At 35.6% G+C, this 16384-nt stretch overlaps 1 protein-coding gene and 1 non-coding gene across 6 annotated transcripts in view; one reads left to right on the top strand and one right to left on the bottom strand.

The window, feature by feature from the left end:
• LOC135847985 (FERM and PDZ domain-containing protein 4) overlaps positions 1-16384 on the bottom strand; it is a 192751-nt gene that overhangs the window by 114847 nt on the left and 61520 nt on the right. The window lies entirely within an intron of this gene.
• Positions 3789-3872, top strand: TRNAL-UAA (transfer RNA leucine (anticodon UAA)). Its single transcript has one exon. It is a non-coding gene; the product is annotated as a tRNA-Leu (tRNA).

Here is a 16384-nt window from a genome sequence, read left to right as displayed (position 1 = left end):
ATTGTTGCGCGTATCACGAGTGTCTCGGGTGTCAGACCTATTTCTATCATCTCTTCGATCATTAGATCTATAATTATCACGCCTGTTCGAATTCGTGCGCCTATCATCGAACGTTACTCTTCCACCATTGTTGTTGTTGGTGTTTCTTTGCCAGTTGTCATTGGCTTGATTCCTACGTCTCGTTTGGTTCTGACCCTGACTCTGATTTTGCGCATTATCCAAAAACTCCTCGTTTTTGGTCATTTCCAGCAAGCGTCTCGCAAACAGCACAATATCGTTGCGCTCCTCAGTTGACACTCTTACTCTCAATAACCTATCAAGTCTCGGATATATCGCGTTTATCATCTGCCACTCGTTAATTTGCACGTTTGAGACCACTCTTAACCAGCGCAACGCTGTATTAGCCATGTCCGTTGATGACGTGTTCGGAAGTGTCAATGTTCTGACATGATTTAAGGCATTCTCTTGGCGCTGCTCGTTCCACATAGTCTGCAAAAACGACTGTCTCAGGGCTGTGTACGATGTCTGCGTGCTGGTGTTTGCATTCCAGGTTTGCGCCGCAGGATGCTCAACCAACTGCTTGAACATGCTTATGTAAATCTCTTCGGTTGCAAACATGCTCTTCATCGCACTTTCAAATTGACGTACAAAAAGGTGCGGCTCGTACTCGTTCTCGGTCGTATACGTTACTTTCAATATTTGCAACGTGTTCAGTTTAGCCACGCTATTTCCTGCACCATAATTGATATTATCGTTCAGAGGCTCGTACGCGATTCTCAAGCCCAATTCAGCACACTCAGCAGCTCTAAGCAATTCAGCTTCGCTCCTCTGATTTTGCACTTGCACTTGAGGTCTCTCTTGAATGTTACTCATGCGTCCGAGTGACGCGCCTCTGCTTGCAGGTCTATCAAATCGTACATCTTGACTTAAACCCTGAGGTGGTCTAAAAGCAGGTCCTTGCTGCCATCTTTCCGGTACGTCCTGCCACTGAAAATGGTTGTCGAATCCGAATCTACGACCATCCGGTGGCACTGGGTCACTTTGGGGTATATTTGAGCTTTCTTGAGCTTGTGAGCGTGGCCTCCCGCCTCGCGACGCCTCAGCCTGACGCTCGTTCTCAAGATCAACTACTCTTTGATTTAACATACGAATTAAACCAGCATCTCTTTGGCGAGCTTCTCTTTCGACACGTATCTCATTTGCTAATTCCGTGACCGCATCCATTGTCTGTGTTACACGTAGGCCTTCATTGTTAATTTGGTCGCCAATTCTATTTATCAAACCAGTGTGGCAAGTACCCCACATTTCAGCCATTCGGCGCATTCTAGCGGTACTTGCTTCATCTCTTTCGGTGATATTCGCTTGAACTTCTCGGTAAATGCGTTCCAAATCGCCTCGCGTGCGAGATAGGCCACTTTCGATACATTCGGCTCTATGGTTTAAAATATCGCAATTATCACGCAAATTGGACACCTGCGCGTCGACGTACACGTCCAAAGAGGCCTCCGGCTGCCTATTTTCAATTCGTATGAGTTGGTGCTCAACACCAAGCTCAACCGATCTAAAATCGTACCTTCGCGCGGCCACGTTCACGCTTGGACGTGGCATCGTAGCTGCGCCTGTTGTCATGTTGTTTATTTCTCTAATAAATTCCGAGCTTGGGTTTTGAGGTTGCCTAGCAGTGCCTACCGGTTGTTGAGCATTCGCACGCGGGTCTCTGACTGAATAGGGAGGAGGTGCGTTGGGGTCCCTGGGCCTGCGATCAGATGGCAAAAAACCACCAAACAACACCTCTTGAGGTCTAGCTCGAGTATTGTCCATTCTCAACTCGCTAAACCTCTGCGCCATTTGCTCTTGAGCTTCAGTTTCGATATCAACACTAACATCTTCGATCGTCACGTTGGAACGTGGTTCACTATTAGCTCTACTCGTTCGAGGGGGGAGGGGGCTGACACGCCTCGACATAGGCCTCGATCCTGCCCCCTGGCTACCGCCAGACACACGTCTTAACTCGATTTCCTCAACTGTTGTCTCAACGCGAACAGTTTCTCTAGAACTCAAGCTTCTCGGATTACTTGACACGTTCGGTATTGCGCCACTTTGCAAATTTTGACCAGTGGCTAAGTTTTCATTACTCGGGATTCGTCTTAAAATGTTCGGGTTTGCCGCCATAGCGTCTAGTTCGTCCAACAATTGCTGCATAGGATTAGCATCGACATTCGCACTCGGCACTGGAGGTTCAGACTCGTTTTGCATTCCTTGAGCAGGTTCGTTCGTGCTCAAGGCTGCCAGATTCGAAATAGCCTGCTGCATGTTTAGGCTTGCTTGCTCGCCTATTTCTACTCTGTTTTGAGCTACTTCCTCGTCGTCATTTAGCCTAGCTTGTTTCCTAGGGACCTCCGAACTTGTGTTGTTATTTTCGTTCCTGCGCCTCGGAAAAGTCTCATGGATTCTCTGAGTGCAGGCAACGGCAGCATCTCTTGGCTGTCTTTGAGGTATCTGAGACGCCCTAGGACTACTCTGTTGACCACTAGCAGAATTGGACCCTATATTTCGCCTATAGTCTTCTAACGACTCTAAATTGTTCCCAGAACCAGAATTACTCCTGTTCAAAGAACTCGAAGAGCCGCGACCACCTCGGCTACCACGATTAGAACTCATTTTAAAAGGACTCTTGTATATAAATCTAATTTATACACGAAAAATCCGGCTTAGCTTACGTCTGCTCGTTTGTGTTTCAGGTTCGGACGTGAACAGAAACCAAGCAGGAAAAATCTTGCACAGGTATGCGCTTTTTTACACAATTTTACACTCGCGGATACGATTCGACGCGAATAACGAGATAAAAAATAAAAAGTAACGAGATTAAAGCGAGATAAATACACTTATACACTAACCTGTTGCACGCTGGTTCTTGTCCGATCGTTGGTTGAGAGCTACACGTTTACACAGAGCTACTCGTTTAACTACTCGGAAGAAGACCACGCATAGGCGCCAATGTAAAGGTAAAACCCTAACTTTCTCTTAAGCGTCCACAGACTACTTGTACCATCTGGCTCTGAGGGCTCTTACTCGATAAGGCCGTTTAGACCAAAAGTCCCAAGGTATAGAAATACCTATCTCAGTTCTACCATACACTACAGTACTATCATAAATACCAAAACGCAACAAATGGCCAAAGCAATTTACTCTGAATATTTATTCAAGCACATGAAAGATTATAGTACATGTTGCTACAATGTACAATTACTACCATTCATATAACAACGAAAGATTCTGCTTAAAGGCATGAACGTTCTCCAAGCTAGCGTAAAAGCTCTATCTTGCTCGTTAGAAGAAGATTGGAAAACTGCGAAGCAACTCTGTAACTTACTCTCGGCCGTCAGCTTCCCTGAACCAGTCCACCAGATGGCGTTGCACCTGGTTCAGTGCAGCCTCCGACCTGGGCATCAAATTACCACTGTAGAGTGGTAACATGGAGTCCCAAGTACCCTCTACATTTGTCAACTTTTTCATTACAAAATTACACAAATTTTCAACACGAAATTCAGTCACTTAAAAAAAGTCAGCTTTCTGGTGAATTTCTCACTCACAACATAATCTTTGGATAATTTTTTGATAAGATAATCATCGACTACATTTCATACCAGCAAATGTGAGAAAATTGATTTTAAAAAAAAGTCTAAAAATAAGCACTTATCACGTAAAAACACGATGTAATTACGAAGTAGTGATGCGAAGTAGCGAGATGTACTCTTACCAGCGTTTAAACAGCCCGAACGCAAGATGTCAGGTTGGCCGAGTGGTCTAAGGCGCCAGATTTAAGCTCTGGTTCCCAAACGGGAGCGTGGGTTCGAACCCCACACCTGACACAGGGGTATATTTTTTATACGATTTTCTTTTGGGAAATATTTTTTCAACTCCGAATTAACGCAAATTTTATTTCTTTCGAATAATTTTACATATTTTTAACAGTTTAACTTGGCGCATAAATATTAATGACTAAAATTGCTTAATCCATTAAATGAAAATTCTTATATTAATAAGATTAAGATTAAGAATAGTGCAGGGAAGATTTTTCAAAATTTTGTTGCAATTTTTTCAACCAGTAAAATTTTTTTAAACATTTATTTTTAAATTATCTCACAATATCAGGGATTATCACGCTATTTTCGAGTATAATATCAACGAATAATTTGGGTAATTAGGTAGGATTTTTTCTAAACCGCATTAAATAGCATACAAATAGGTACCTACCTAAGGTGGGTAATGAGTGTTATTGGTGGGAGCAATAAATACTTAAATGTAGGTGCGAAGATATTATCAAGACAAGAAAATAATGGTAAATTACACACCATTCGAATAAGATAAATCGATAGGTAAAGTGGTGACATCATTCATTACCCATTATGAACATAAAATTCATGATTCATCTTCACCGGAAACTTCGAACAGGAAATCACTAAAACTGTTTGAATCAGAATTCACGAAATTTTAAGACAATTATATTTGTAGAAACAGCATTTCAAAGAATCCTCTAACGTACGTTAAAACTGGGTTTCAACAACTGAAAATTATTTTTTCATTTTTGACGAGTTTTAAAAAACTTCAAAATGGGAAAACATGAAAAAAATTGACATATTTTAAAATCTCACAAGAGTTGAAGTACAAACTGATAAGTATTATAATTTGGTTCGCCGCGTACCTAATACTTAATATCGACCTACCAAACACATTTTTTACAGATGCCCGTCTTTCTGGAGCCTTCAGCGCAAAATCGATTTTCTCCAGGAATTTAAACTTCCTCCAAAATGACTGGAAATCAAATTCGAGTTTGTTTGTTTTATTTTATTTTCAAGTATGTACCTAACTACACATACCTTCCTAGTTTAATTAAAATGTTCCATGCCATTCCAAGAAAATTCCAACCGGATGTTCACAAAGTTTTTCTTTTTGTTTTTTTTTTCGTCTCAATTCAAAGTACAGCCTACAGGTTAAAATTTGCCCAACACCGAAAGTTGATTCCGCGACCTCAAAGACTATAACTTATATGGATTTCGATTCGCTCTTCTGTTTGAACGAAATCCATCTAGAATTCTAGAACGAAAGAGTATGAGCTGAATATCTAAGATGCTGAAGTTCATTTAATGGATTTTTGGCGAATTTCTGAAAAATTTAAAAATTTAAATAAGCTGTTTAAAGGGTGATTTTCAAACTTTTCTACCAAATATTAAATACATATGTATAACATTTTTTGAGCAAAATGAACGATGTGAATAATTATTCCTTCAATTCAACTCCTATAGGTACATGAACGGCGCCTCCAGCGATTTGCAATTTTCTTCAGAAACTTCAAATTATTCTAGAAGGGCCAAAAATGAACTCAAACACATTATGTAATAACTTAAGGTCGATGATCATTTGGCAGATCTCGAATGGTTACTACAAAATTCCAGAAAAGTGAGTTCAAGAGTGAATTCTTGGCCAACGGTTTGCATGTAAAAAAGTGAAAAAAAATACAAATTTTCCCATAAGAAGCCATTTTTTCAAAAAGATCCACTAAAAGCATTTTTTTTTAATTTTTTAAATTTTCGAAATTTTTCTAAAAATTTAAAAATGAACTTGGGCGTCTACAATTTTGATAAGCGGATTTCAAGACATGCTCTTTCGATTTAGCCTGATCGATTTTGTTCAAATCGCACAGTGCGAGTTTAAATTGTCTCAAATTGGACATTGACAGCGAATTGAGCCACCTCAAAAATTCCAACTCCATACCATTAAATATTTTCATCTCTTGGGCTCAACTTTTGGTGCGTTGGAGATTCCCATCTGAATTATGAAATTTCAGAGGCGAGGTTTCATGTTTCAAGCTTTCAAAATTTGAATTTTATCAATTTTTTGTTAATAAAGAAATCATATAATTTCATGAATCTGAAGCAAAAAAAGCTGAAATTTATAGTTTTATGTCCTTTTTTTACCTCGAAAATCGATTGATGGTGATTTCAAAGCGTTCTGAAGCCTCCAGCGGATTTTTGCATTCATCAGTTTAGGAAAAATTGTCATAAAAAGGGCTTGAATCAATTTCAACAGTAAACACATATGAATTGGGATTTAGTGTCTTAATGATCTCTTCAATTTATTGAAGCATAAATTTTAAAAATTTGTTTCCATCGATTGAAATTAAAATTTTCTCCACAGATTATTTTTTATAGGCTAGATACTAGAAATCCTGGCAATTATATATGCCCAGTATCAAAAAAAAATTAAAGTGACAGCAATTGTCTAGAAGGATCAACTTCAGAGTGTAAACCACTTTTTAGATTTACGAGTATATCTCCATCCAAAGACTCGCCCACTGCCACTCATGGTCAAAAAAAAACCAACACCTACGTCAATGAACTATTTCTTCCATTTTTAAAAATTCGTCAAAAATCAAAAAATGAACTGCGATAGCTCAAAATCTAGCTCCAAAGTGCGAATGGTATGCTCTTTCAGAGCACCAAATTTCACCTTGAATTAACAGTCAACAAGTTGTAAAGGCCGCCTGATGAATAAATATTATGCATTTTTTTTTAATCACCTACTCAAGTTTCTGTCTGATTGCTCAAACTTATCATAAATACATGAAAATTCATAATCAACCTGACCTTCACTTACACATTTTTAACGCTCCTTAAAATTTAAAGACGAGACAGAGAGGAGATAAACCGGTAAAATAAACATCATAACACGATAGGGTAACTCCTGCGAAAAGTACATTCGCTTACATTGCTTACAAGCAGTTGAACATGTGGAACTCGGTTCAAAAAAGAAAGCACACAAACAGACCAACATTCCCATATGTCGTACTCTAGCAATATTAAAATTCTTCCGAAACGTGCCAGACGTTTATTTTGGAAATTTTCGATGGTAGTCGAAGAATTTAACGAATGAATCTTTAAAATATGTTTCATAAAGTAGGAAAAAAATGACGGTGAGAATATTTTTCCATCGCATTACGAAACTTACAAACTTCATAATCTTTAGAATATCAAAAGTTGGGTTAAAATTTGTAAACTTTGGACTTTTTTCCCCATCGCAGCACGTTCTTCGCTAACGGTTAAATTTCTCAATGGTTGACTTTTTATCGTGCTCAGGCTATACGAGAAGCGGAATACAAAACGAGATGAAAAATTTATTATATCGATGGCTATATAACTACGGTGCAGGAAAGACCAAGTAAATTTTTAACCATGTTAATTGTTATTGATACAGAGCTTTATAGTATAATAGTGGAAAATATACTTGGGGGATTTTCTCTCTATTCTTTATAAATTTTGATATACTATACCTACCTATAGTGTAGAAGAATACACACACTCTATAAAATATGTACCATTAATGTCATCGTCGGTTTTGCGGTACCTAAAAATTCGGCGCTTCCTACGGTAAAAAGATTAGTAGCTAGGGAAAGAAAAAAAAACTTTCCAAAGTTGCGATTTTTCGCTTACACAATCGAATAACTCGTATTGGGGTTTTCCGCGATTCGATGCAAAAGCCTCGATACTTCCGCTTACTGGTGAAAAATTTCGCTAGTTTTAATTCAACCGAATTACCAAAGCTGTCGAAGGCGGCCCAAAAGCGAAAAAAATACCCGACCGAATAATCCTATAAATTTTTATTTCTTTTAAAATTGTTCCTATTCGAATCACGAGGAAAAAGAAAAATCACTAGATAAAAAATAAAACGTTCTGGTTGCAAGCACTTAACATTGGTAACTCGAATTTACCGTTCCTTCGAGACAAGTCTACTCCGGTATTAGGTAGGTTGATTTTTTCCTTTGCTCGAATTGTACTCGTATTCGTACTGTATAGGTATACCAGGTTGCTTTTGCAACGAAAAAAAAAAAATGTTACGAAAACTCAGCGCTTTTTTACCATTAATCAACACTTCAACAGTATAGTGTATTTTTCGTGAAAAATATACCACCTTTAATAAAGGTATGTGGTGATGGGTTTTTACCATCAAGTCTTGGCAATTTCGTCGAGCCGTCAAATTTAAAAAACACGTTTTTAGACTATTTTTCAAAAGACTCATCTCGCCATAGCCTCCCTGGCCGAAAACTTTTTCTAAAATAATAACAATAATAATACCAGACCGAGACCATAGAAGTATTTTCTAAGAGTAGGCTATTCCTTGTGATGATATGATAACATAGTCTTATGTGTTGGAAGAAAGCTCCATATCGACGTTATCGATATCGAAAAGTACATAGACAAAATATCGATCTGACCAATCGATATCTTGGCTCGCCAAATAAGGTGCTCTTTTGACCTAAAAATGAAAAAGAGAATACACAAATAGGTAGGTAGTAGGTACCTAATTTTAATAAATTAATGATTTTTTAAATTCTTATTTGGACTTAATAAAAAATTGAAAAAGCATTCAAAAGTATTCCATTGGTCCAAATTTCAGAAGCTGAATTCCATTTCCGATTTTTGGCAACATTTAAAAAATTTAGAGACTTCATTTTTCATTAAAAAATAAAGAAATAAAAATATGATCAAATTGAGGCAGAAGGCTGAAATTCGGTTTAAACACTATTTTCACAACCATCCAAATCGATCAGTGGTGGTTTGAAATTCATCAGCAGCCTCCAGTGGATTTTTGGATTTTACAATTGCAGGAAAATCTTTAGAAAAAAAAATGCCAAAATGGGATTCATAATTTATACAAACTCTGATGAGCTGTCATAAGGTTTAGGTACAAATTTTCAAAATCCGTTTTTGTCGAATAAAACTCAAAATTTCCCAAATGATTATTTTTGAAAAACAATGACAAAATCCTCATTTACGAACAAGTCAACATAAACAACTGTTTATTTTGTACCAATTTTTTATCTTCCGAATTCATGGATGGCGATAGCTTCAAGCAGTTCTGATCCTTATCTCTAATGAATTTTTGGAGTTTTCATAGGGCTTGAACTCAATTGAAATAACAAGAACTGTTGACCAATTTTGGGCAAAAACCAAGACTTAAATACAAGTTCAGAAAAAAAATGCATTTTTTGACAACATTTGCAAAAGCAAATTTTTGAAATTTTTGTAGAAAAAAATTAGACTTTTTTTGAAACTTTTTGGTAAGAAAACAAGAATTTTTGGCGATTTCAGGAAATTTCCGGGAAAAAAACTAGACTTTTGGGGTAATTTTCAAAAAAGAAATAAAACTCTAGAAATTTTGCTAAAAATCAAGAATTTTTGTCAAAAAACCAAGCTTTTACAATTTTCTCAAAAAGCAGCATTTTTTGGAAATTATTTGCAAAAATACATATTTTTTCGCAAGTTTTGTCGAGAAAGCGAGATTCTTTCGCAACTTGATAAATAAAAGCATAAAACAACACTTTTTGATGATTTTCGGGCAATTTCTGGCAAGAAAAAAAAAATGAGAATTCTGGGTAATTTTTAAAAAAGAGGTGAGACTCAGAAATTAATTTATCTATGCTAAAAAGCAGAACTTTTTGGAAATAATTTTTTCATAATTTTTGTCAAAAAAGGAGATTTTTTGCAACTTTTGGTGAAAAAAACTAGAATTTTTAGTAATTTTCTGGCAGTTTCTAGCAACAAAAGAAACGAGACTTTTGAGTAGGTAATGATTTTTAGCAAAGAAAAGTGATTTTAGCAACTTTGCTAAAAAACGAAAGTTTTTGTCTAAAAGCTGCAAACATTTTACAATTTTAGCAAAAAACAGTATTTTAGAAATTATTGGCAAAAATGTACACTTTTTTGCATGTTTTGTCAAGAAAACGAAATTTTTATGCATCGTTTTGGTTAACAAAACCAAGACTTTTTTGGTATCTAGCCTAGTGTTACCTAGTAAAAAAAAGTCAATTTTTCACAAAAAGCAAGACTTTGTTAAGTTCAGCATAAAGCTTGAGTTTTTCACAATTTTATTAAAAAATGATACTTACTTTTTTTTGGGAGCTTTCGTCGAAAAAGTATGCCTCTATTCAATTTTTTGGTGAAAAAGTAGTCCTTTTTGGCATTTTTCAGCATAAACAAAAAACTTGGGTAACTTTTGAAAAAATTGATTTTTTTTGAATTTTTTTTCAAAAAAGTGACAATTTTTAGCAGGAAACGAAACTGTTTAGCAATTTTGACAAAAGGGGAGATTTTTTCAATTTTACCATAAGACAGTGTTGCCAGTAAGGAAAGAATTTCTTCAAAAAAAAAAAAAAAATTAAAAAAAAATTAGTAATCAAAACGTTGAAAATAAACCCAAAAATTACTTTTAGTAACTCCTAACTTAAGAGATGCCTATTCGAGAAATTTTATTTTTTTTTCTAGGATTTTGTGAACGCTGCCAACGCTTGAATGTTCTTTTTTCAATAAGGCAGGGGAGGGGAGGAGATAAAATCCAAAAATAATCTATTCTAAATAACGACTCAAGTATGAGTAGAGCTTTCGAAAAAATCCTGCAAAAATTCTGCGTTTCGATTCGATGATCTGGTTGGGCACCCTATCTTTTCAAAATTCCATCATTCGTTCAAATTTCAACACAGTCGAGTAATCTTGTTTCAAAATTAAACGAACACCTCTCAAATAAAACTTAATAAAAATAACGAGTTAATGATACAATCTGCAGAACCATAACGAGACCATTAAGACCCGAAATAAAACATTATAAAAACTCCGCGTTACCCAACATCAGCTCCCTCGATACTTAAATAAATTTAATTACTCGTTAAGACTCGGAAATTTCGTCGAAAATAAAGAAAAAAATTCAGCTCTACTCGACATTAGAAGCAAATCAGGGTATATAAGGCGAAAAACCTCCATTCCTTACCCCGAACCTCTCTAAACCCAAACCGAGACCGAGAGAAAAGGAAAGGGAAAGGAATTCAATAAAATTATGCATCCTCGTAGAACTCCAAAAGGCCGGAAAAGTTACCATATATTTCACCAAATAAGGTCGCATTTGTTCAAACGCAAAGTTAATTGGACCGAGTTGAAAAGCCTAATGCGAACCTAAGTTTCGTTATTTTTTTATCGAATGCGAAATAAAAAAAGCAGTACATGGTACAGGAAAAGCTATGTATATGCTATTCTTTTTAACAAATGCTGCTCGATACGCGAGTTTTAATTTAGATACTCGAATTCATTACTATAAAGAAGAGGAAACGCGTATACAAAAAATAGCGAAGTCGAAAGTTATACGGTTGGTATACAAATGTTCTACATTACATACGATGCGACTGGAAAGTAAATTACATAGATTTTTTTTAGCCTCGTATAATTCGCTGTGTACATTAATAACGAACCACAAAGGTTATATTGATTAGTACATAGGTCTCGTTCTCTCTGTGTCTCCCTGTATCTCTTTTTTCGTACGTATTAGTTAACATTTTGCATTGTATGTAAAGGTACAGTAGATACAGCAGGGTTTTGTTTTATCAAGAGTCTTATCACATCTGCATGACTTGATTAACATTCATCATTTTATAGAACGATATAGCCACCACCTCTACAACTACATACTCTCGAGAGAATACTTTTATACGTTATCCAGATCATTTAGACAATTTTGAAGAAAAAAAAAACTACCCTTCGAACTTCTCCACTCCTTTGTATAGTTTTCGATGTAACTAAAGAAGTATTTTCATATCTAACAACTTTTAGGTTAAGGACGAAACACTGGTACGAGATAATTCAACGAATTAAGATGCAACTTTATACACGCTCAGTTACACCCTGTCTCCGTCCCTGCCCACCCCATCGTCGTCTATTTTCAAAAATGAGACGAGGCAGAGAGATGAGAAAAAATAACCGAGTAACGAATTTCGAAACAAGACGACGACTTTTACTCGTGGCATATAAAATTATTACGCAATCGTTGCTTATTTTCTTCAGACGTAGTTTTGTAAAAAATTTACAACTTTGCCTATTAAACTTTTCAAATAGGATGAATATTCGCCCATCATTTTATTCCATTTTCGGTTTTATATATTGTAGGTCCCTACCTATATATACCTACTACGAATTGTACGTAGGTACGTTTTCTCCAAAGTGGGGCGTATAAAATAATTTATTCGTATGGTATTTGCCGCCCTTTCGCGGAGTTCACGTAGCCTAATAAATAATAACGGCGGCGGAAAATAAAACAAAAAACTACATAGCAACAAACGACATCGTTATTAACGCTTATAACCGTTTGAAATTAATAATTTAAAACCAAGAATGGGCCATTTTGAGCCGTCATCTCGTTACACCGAAAAATTTCACCCGCTCAAAAAGTAATTACCGATGTAAAAAACTCGCCCATAGTGAAATTTCATTTCGGGCCTTTTTCAATAATGCAATTTTAATCCTTTCCATCCATAACAAGCTCGCCTAGAAATGTTCCATTGTTCGTTTACGTACGTATATATTGCCTTTGCGAATACCATTCAGGCCTCACAGCTTTCGATTTGTAAAAGCGCAACTTTTCGCAACGCTCGACCTATACGTAAGTGATATTTTTGAACAAAAGAAATGTAAAACATTTGGTAATATTATTTCGAGTTAATGGACTTGCCGACTTGGAATCTTTGCTCGTATTGTTAAATTGAGCTAGCCCAGACATCGTTTTGTTCTTGTTTATACCTAATGTTTATTTATTTTGTCTCTTTATTTCCATGTGATCTGACGCACTTTTTCTTTTATTGTAACGTTTCTTCTTTGTTGTTGATTCAAAAAAAGGGAGTCTTAAAATATGCCTATGGAAAAATAGCCATCTAAAAAAGACCATTTGTCCTCGCTAAAGGTTAAAGAAATAAATCAAAGGTCGATACATGTAGATTGAAAAACCACACAATAGAAAAACAAACCGTAAACAAGTTTCAATTTTAAAGTATTCGGGTTCATTTCCAAATTTTTAAAGGATTTTTGAAAATGAAAAAAACATTCTTAAGCAAGGTAAAGAAATTGGGAGGATGAAAAAGGAGGGTGATTAGGACTAGATTTGTATTCAGCTCTTTACACCTAAAAGTCATATGAAAATATTTTCAGCTAATTTTGCACTTGGTAGCAGAGCGTGGTTATTCATTGCCGGAGAGCGTTGATGGCTTAGGTTTTAGCTGTGGTAATCAGCTAATCAGTAATCTAGTTTGTTCACTACGGATTTCTTCTCTTGAGATGTATTCTGTATATTTTGTCAACTCTGCAAAGTGGTTTCCTTTTTAGGATCATTGTGGTGTCATCTAAATAGAGAGGAGAGGAGGACGTATCTGACAGTTTTCAGCCACCTACAAGAATTCCATCTCTATAACCATTCATGGGGTTTCTTTCAGCATTTGTAAATTTAATTTGTTATCGATCTATCTCAATTAGGTAGATACTTCTTTTGGAAAGAGAATGAACTTGAAAATTTCATAAATATCCAAAATTTCAGCAGCTCAAATTTTTATGAAAATGAATCTAAAGCCTTCAGCACAATTTTTGATTTTTTCAGAAATCTTGAATCTCTACAAAAAGCGCCAAAATTATTTTATTTTCTTTCCTTATTAATATGCTTGGTCAAAAAGATACTCACTGGTTAAATGGATCGAGAATAAGCCACAACTCAACTTTCAAATGTCCAAAAGAACTTGCTTGCTTTCTGAAGAAATCGAAAATCACGCGGGGGCCCCAGAATTGTTTGAAATGATGGAGTTTGGATTGGGCGAAGGGTTCGTATTTTAATCAAGACACAGCCATTCGCGTAAAATTTTTAAAAGTTTTCCAAAGACAGATTTCTTTAACCTACTAAGTAAATAAGTATGTAGGTAGGTACCTAATTATTAGAGTGCATCAGGGAAAAAATGCAGAGTATTTTGGCTAAATTCAATGGCTAGACATTCATTTCAAGTTGAATGCCACTCATAAAAAATTGTTTTTTTGGGATGCTTCTGGAGAGAAGATACCTTATGGGTCCTCAAAGTGGGCACATTTCCGGAAAAATCGTGGATTTATCCTGTATTGAGGATATTATTTGAAATTCTGTGTCGACCCCGGGTATTACCATCAAAATCCGAGAGAGTTTTACTGAGAACTTTTTTTTGGGCAAATTCGCGTATTTTGGAAAATTTCTACCCAAATATTTCGAAATTAATAATTATATGCCCACAAAGGAAATTTTGAAAATATCGAAAAATTAAGCTATTAAAATTGAAAAAAATGAAAGAATTTGGGAGAAAAAAATTAAATTTGACAAAAAAAGAAGCTTTTTAAGCAATTTTGTAAATAAAAACAGGACTTTTGCTTTGCAAACTTTGTAACAAGAAAAAGGACTTTTTAGGTCGACAAGGCAAATATCAATGAAATTGGCCCTTTTTGACAATTCAACCATAAATGAATACTTTTTGACTTCAGCAAATTCGACAGAAAAAAATCTTATAAGCAAGTTTGGCCAAAAACAAGATTTTTGCTTAATTTTGAGACAAAAAGAGGATGTTTAAATTAGTAAAGTGAAAATAAAATCTTTTTGGATGTTGGGGGATGGAGAGGAAAGGGGGTACAAAAAATCATGGACCAACAACTTTCGAGAATTAGCGCGCCCTCAAAAAAGAGGTGACAAAACAAGGCACGACCAATTTCAAAAAAATCAAAAAAATTATGTTCTCAGCCATTTCTCTATATTTTTTTTTAAATTGGCAATAATGACCGAAAAATTGGCACCACTGCGCACTAAAATTGCACCTCAGTTTCAGAAACAATATTTTCCATTTTCAACCGTTCGGGCATTCAGGCTCAGTAAAACCCTGAAAGTGGCCAGGAATTTTGATTCTAATGGCCTAGGTTTATTTGACGTAGAACTTCAAACGTCATCTTTTGGGACGGGACCATTTTTCCGAAAGCAGGTTAGGTAGGGACTACAGCGAAAAAACACGTGTTTTTTTTCAAAAATCTCCTCTTTTTGAGGACCCATATCTCTCCTACAAAGACATCTCCGGAGCTAAAATTTCTTCTGCGTGACTCTCCACTCAAAATGAAGGTCTCTACTGAATTTGATCAAAATCTTCTGACATTTTTGTCGCGATTCACTCTGCACACTCGAATGGCCTCCTGGGAATCGGCTCAAATCGATAATAGCACCACATCTCGATTTTTAGCGGTCTAAACTAATTTCAAAGCTTTTTGAAGTTTGAAAATTCTGAAAAAATCGAAAATTAGGCAAGAGGCTCCAGAATGATCTGAAACGGTGAAATTCGATTGGGAGTAAGTATAGTTTATTTTAGTTCCAGGAGTCATTTTCATCATTTTTATTGAATAAGTACGTTAACATTTTTTTTTTTTTTTTTTTTAATAGCATGAATCATTGAAAATGGTCAATTTCGAATTTTAGATTTTTTAAAATTCACAAAAAAATCAATTTAGGAAGCTGAAATTTTGATTAAGGGTGTTTCAAACTACACTCTTTTTTCACAAAAATCGCTTACGCAGGAAATTAAATAACTAACAATTTGCACCACACAGCAGCCGATTTTCTGTGACGCGAATGACGCTTCCTTACTCATCATCCACAGCACTTCCAACTAATTGAGTGATGTTAGATCCTACAAAGAAAAATGAGAACATATTTATTCCTAAGAAGATCAAGTTCGGAGAAAGAACAAGAGAACGCATCATCTGCGTTGAGAGAACGAGTAAAAAAACTGAAAACGAGAAAAAATATTCCATATTTTTTTCAATACAACTGCGGAGTTTATTTTCTGTTTCATTTCTCACAGCTACTTTAAATTTTCGATTTCAGATTGAGCCCGAGCTCTTATTTGCTCTAAGCGTGATAATTCGATTATTAAAAATTGAAACAAAATATTCTCGTCACCATCACTTCTTAATGGAACTACGTATACCTAAGACACCATGAAATACAGAAAGAAAAACAACCTCGATAATATTTTTCCTCATTCGAAACATCCTGACACAAAGGAGAAGATGGGTAAATATACAGTAAATGCTCATTAACGTTGTACCAAATTATGTATACGCACGTTACTTCAAAGCTCATTATCTTTAATATCGAATTGTCTGGAATTTAATCGGATAGAAATGCGCGTTCGTTCGCTTAGTTCGTCATCTCGTTTACAAAGCGAAAGCTTTCAAATGTACCTACTACCTACCCACCTACCTGCACCCCCACCACTAAAAGCTCGAACAATGTAAAACGAATTTTTTTTACCAAGCTTGAAAAACTTTGATCACATTTCGCTATCTGTTCATTACTGTCACATTGTCGTCGTATATAAAACATAAGCTACACGTACCTGAAACAAAAAAGTAAAAAATTACCGCGTTAACTTTCAACAGGATGAAAATGTCACAGTTTATGAAAAGCAACAGTGTAGATAGTATAATATAGCAAATGAAATTTGCGAATCATTTAACACCTC

Source organism: Planococcus citri, chromosome 5, assembly GCF_950023065.1.
Source record: "Planococcus citri chromosome 5, ihPlaCitr1.1, whole genome shotgun sequence".
In the NCBI taxonomy this organism is placed as follows: Eukaryota; Metazoa; Arthropoda; class Insecta; order Hemiptera; family Pseudococcidae; genus Planococcus; species Planococcus citri.
Note: the sequence above shows the minus strand (reverse complement) of the source record. Positions and strands in the feature narration are given on the sequence as shown.